General features: G+C 35.1%; 2 pseudogenes; one reads left to right on the top strand and one right to left on the bottom strand.

Moving 5' to 3' along the window:
* The window catches only part of LOC104720817, a 2,348-nt pseudogene extending 1,686 nt beyond the window's left edge, over window positions 1–662 (top strand).
* LOC104727481 overlaps window positions 3,586–5,304 on the bottom strand; it is a 4,692-nt pseudogene continuing 2,973 nt past the window's right edge.

Below are 5,304 nucleotides of genomic sequence, written 5' to 3'. Positions count from 1 at the left end.
TTATTTTGCCAAGAAGACAGAGCAATACTATGCAGAGAATGTGACATTCCGATACATCAAGCTAACGAGCACACTAAGAAACACAATAGATTCCTCCTTACCGGCGTCAAGATCTCTGCCTCCCCGTCAGCTTACCCAAGATCCTCCAATTCAAACTCCCCTGCTGCATTGGGTCGAGCCAAAACCCGACCTAAATCAGTATCGAGTGAGGTCCCCAGCTCAGCCTCCAATGAGGTATTTATGAGCTCTCCTTCGACAACCACGAGCAATGGCTACTATGGGATAGAGGAAAAATATCATCAAGTGAGCAACTCGGGGTCTGGATCGGGTTGTACGGGTACTGGTAGTATATCGGAGTATTTGATGGAGACATTACCAGGTTGGAGAGTTGAGATTTGCTTGAACATCCTTCTTGTGTCTCTTATGAGGATAACATTATTACTAGTAATAATAACGATGAGTCCTATAGTGTTTATGATGGTTCTTCACAATACCGGCATGAAGGGTTTTGGGAGCAAAAACCCTTTTCTTGATTTTTTTTTTTGTTGAATTATAGTTTTTCTCTTTGAAGTTGGTGTTTGTAATCCAAACCAACTTGTTGTCTCCATTTTTTACTATTTTTCTTTCTATCTTTATATTAATAAGAAATTGTTTTCTTGTTTGTTAATTTGTCAACATAAATTTGGATTTGGATTTGACACAATTGACTCAGAATCTATTGCATGATCAATAAAACACATTAAATCGGTTTTATTTGTGTGGAGAAAATTATTGACCCTCATTTCTTTCATGAACAAACAAATTATTAACACCATTGTGATATAAAATCGATTCTGTCGACCAATCTTCTTTTTACTTCAGGTACTTGTTTTTTTCTTTATTCTAATTTGATTTTAGTTATTTATTGTATTGAAGTCAAATACTATAACAGATGAAGAAGCTAACTAAAACTGCGATTTTTTAAAAATAACTTATCGTAAATGATTTCCAATCATGTAAAACTTGAAAGATGTTTTTAGATTACCAAAAAAAAAACAGCATGTCATATATAGTCTATAAAAAACTAATACAATATATCATCACCTCAATAATGTCACACAACGCCATAGTGTGTATGACACAGGGACTGTACGCACAAAATCAACCGATTCAATATGGCCCCAAACTTCACCAGTACTGATGCTCTTGTCAAGCAAAATCACAGCACACCAAATTTCCTTGGTTTCATCAAGAGGAGACGAGGCAGGACTGTCCCAAAAGATTACGAGCTTTCCACCGTAAGTACCAATTTCAGTATCATTTATAACGTACGCATCAAGTCCAGTCAGACCGATGACCAATCTCCACTCGTCTGACGGCTTGAGGATTACCTGACTGGAATCATTGCACGAAAGTGTAATATCTTCAAAAATGACATCTTGAGGCAAAAAGGGATTAAAGACAGAGCCTTCGATTCATAGGTCATCTTGTTTCTATTATCATCCCGATCTGAATCGTCATTCAGTTCGGAGATCACAAACCTAATAGCTCGTGAAGATTAAGCTTCCTCTTCCGATCTCCGAGATCCCAGTTTGGAATCGCGAACTAGCTGCTCAGCAATGAAAAATGAACTCGTGTGTTTATGGAATAAAGAGAGCAACCAACTTACAAAAAGTCATCATGATCTACTACACATCTCAATTTGGATTGGCAACTGCAACGGTCCGCGTGCTCGAATGGATATTTGAATCTACCAAACTGGGGGAACAAATTCAACAAAAAGTACTCTCTCTTAATCGAATCCCACACCAATACTCACTCATGAATATGTTCTTCAACTGCTAAACGAGAGTCACCAAGCCTTGCTTCTGAATCTGTTCTTTAATTATTAAACTAGCATCACCAAGCATTAATGATTTATGTAGTACTGAAGTAGAAAACAGGACTAAAATATTTGTTTAACCATATGTTTATAACATTATCATTATTTATTTAATCACTTGTGAATGTAAAAAAGTTTCTAAGATTATTTCTTAATTAATATATAAATAAAAGTTTTAAAAATATGTACTTAAAATTTTCTTATTAAATAATTTAATAAAATGAGTTTCTCCACAATATCACGGAGAGTCTATATCTAGTAGAGAAAAAATAAAATAAAAATTTGTTTTTCAATGGTTGAAAATGTGAAAATTCTATACATCGTTACATTCTTGGGGCGTAATATCCGTATCCAAAAATCTAAACCAAATCTGACCCAAAAATTTGAATCTGAATACGAGGAAATAACCGAACAGATAATAGTTTCTCATTCCAAAAAACTCGAATCCGAACACGATCCAAACCGAAATCAGAATGGATATCCGAATTACTCAAAAGATAATAATATATCCAAAGTATTAGTTATTTTTAGATACGATAGAACCCATATATTCAAAATTACAATTATAAATCCGAAAATATTAATTATTTTAATATCAAAATAACTAAAATCTCAAATTTAAAATATATGAACCGAGCAACTAAATTTTTCTCACAAAATTTGTTTTTTCTTTCTTTCTCTAAATCCGACCATCAAATTCAAGAAGCCAATCCACAATCGCATCCATATGATCACCTAGATTGACTCCCCAACTCAAAGAATGCTCCTCCATCATAGAACGCGCCTCTTCAAAGTAACGATGGGGATTTAAACCCTAACCACTTTCCTAATCTTCTTCTTCTCCATCTTCTACATAATCGAATCTTCTTCCAATATTCCCAACGAGCCCTTCCACGTCCATCTCACCAAATTCGCATTCCTCGGCATTTCTCAGCAAATGTTTGAAAATGGAGTCTGGTGCATAAATGGTGAAAATTTGTTTTTACCATCACGATCCAAGCAGAAGATGATATATGCAGCCACCTTCATGATGTATATAGGCATGTCCACCGGCGGATCTAGAATACTAATTTGGGTGGGGTACAAATTATGTTATAATTAAGAATAATCTTTATTAAATAAATTTAATTTTTAATTTTAATATATTCAAAATATAAAATCCAAAAAGACATCAAAATTTTGAATATATTATCTATTTTGGTTTACAAATATACTAATCTATAAATCTAGATATAGTTAGAAAAAATAATTTAAAAATTTATAATTTTCATTCACATATCTAAATATATCACACAAATTTAAACTTTAAAAATATAAAATGAATTACAAAATAGATAATAAACGTTTACTAAATTACTAATTTGACCACTTTTAAAAATGTAAATGTAGTCTTTACTCTTTACTATTAAAAATGATGAATTAAAAATTGTTAAAAGCGAAAATAGAATTAGTAATATACTAATATATAAATAGAACTCAATAAAACACAGTTTTATTTAAGAAAATAATACAATGTAATATTGAAAATGCACACAAGAATAATGAAGAGGTTGAGCGTACGTGGCAAACCCAAAAAAAAAAAAATTAAATAAAAAGGCATCAAGGTGAGATATAAAAGGCATCAAGGTGAGATATCGAACTTGGGCATTCTTACTTGGCGTGTGGCACTCTATTACCGAAAGAGCTAGGAGACTACAATACGTGATATACTCTTAAGAAATATTTTAACTTAGTGCTATAATGATAGTATGTTTGCTGAGCAAAGCAACTCTCTCTCTATCATTGGACCAGACAACGTATCTGACAACCGGAGTAGATAGAGCAGCGAGAATCAAATTTTCCTTAAGGTAAAAAAGTACCACTTTTCCCTCAGATGTGCAAAGCAGCTTTGCAGTCCCGGCATAAAAGATAGCATCAGTAGGTATTGGCAGCTTTACTTTCTTAACCAACTTGTTCTTCAGATTCTTGACTAACACCTGATTGGTGCTTTTCTCAAGAACAGCAAACCAATCTCGGGATATGAAGACTGCAGAATTGCCAATCCCTTTCTTTGCGTCTAGCACAAAGTCACTCCTGCCCAGTGGTGGATCCAGGAGAAAAATTTACATGGGGCACAGCTGATGAATACTAATGAAGAATTTTTTTTTAGAAATATTAAGACAAGGCCAAAACATAAAATATGATAAACAATTGTAGATGAGAGGCATTGAACCCTCCACCTTTGACATAATATGTGGCACTTTTTACCAAATGTGCTAAGATATTTTATACACAATAGATCAAACTGAAGAATTATCAAGAATGAGTGTGGGGCACGTGCCCCACCTCCTTTACACATAGATCCGCCCCTGTTTAGGTTTTGAGACCCGTAATAAAGGTTTTGTTATTTGTTGTTATGCTTACAATTAAAAGAAAAGGGTAATTACTTAATATTGTAAAATAAGAAAAGTAAAATGAAAGAGGTGATGCATGGATGGGAGTCCCAAAGAGAATCGAATCAGCCCAGTTCCTTTTTTTTGTGGTTGCCCACTTTACTCTTCTCCAAGAGAATGGACTCCAGATATTAGCAGTTCTCCCCCTATCTTTTTTTATTTTGTTATAACAATACAAAAATCATACCTATTTATAAATATATTTGGAAGATTGCCAATNGGACTGTAATATATTGTCCTTGGACTTGGACTTGGGAGAGGGACAACTTTGGAGTCTCTTTGTGTAGAAAATTCATAGTGCCACAAATAACCACCTTTGGTATAGAACATGGAATCCCCACCAAAAGCAAATGCAGGACGTTCTCTCTCAAGCTTGAATATGATCATACCACTGTCATGTCCTGCAGCCAGTAGATCCATCTCTGGCTGAATTGCTAGAGTCCAGAATCTATCAGGGCCACAGCAGAAAGACTGAAGTACGGTTCTTCTCTTGTTAGCATCCCAGACACGGATGCTTCTGTCCTGCCTCAGAGTTAGAGATAATAATGTCCTGTTTTGAGTGGACCAAAACACAAGAGACACATTATTTGTATGACCTTGCAAGGTTTCAACCTCCCATGCTTTAGTTTCTGCAGTGGAAAGAAAGATCATCATGAACCTGAGATTTTGTACTAGAATGAAGGGCGTAAGCAAGATCTTGAATATCGGTGTATCATCCATGATTGACTAGGAAATGTTTTGGACGCAAAAAGATAGATAATTACCATTCATCTGCCACAGCTTTACTTGGTGGTCATCTGCACCAGAGATAATGAGAGGCAATGTAGGATGAAAAGTTGCCCAGTTGACTCCTCTTGCATGACCTTGGAGCACGTACTTGACTATACCGTCAACAGCATTCGTCTGACTCAAATGCAAGAGGCCATCATCAGTAGGAGGTATTATTGTCTTCTTCCTGAGAGCACCAATATCCCAAACACGGACGGTGTGGTCCAAGGAGGCTGATACCAT

Source organism: Camelina sativa, chromosome 11 (assembly GCF_000633955.1).
Source record: "Camelina sativa cultivar DH55 chromosome 11, Cs, whole genome shotgun sequence".
In the NCBI taxonomy this organism is placed as follows: domain Eukaryota; kingdom Viridiplantae; phylum Streptophyta; class Magnoliopsida; order Brassicales; family Brassicaceae; genus Camelina; species Camelina sativa.
This window is presented reverse-complemented; position numbering and strand designations above follow the sequence as displayed.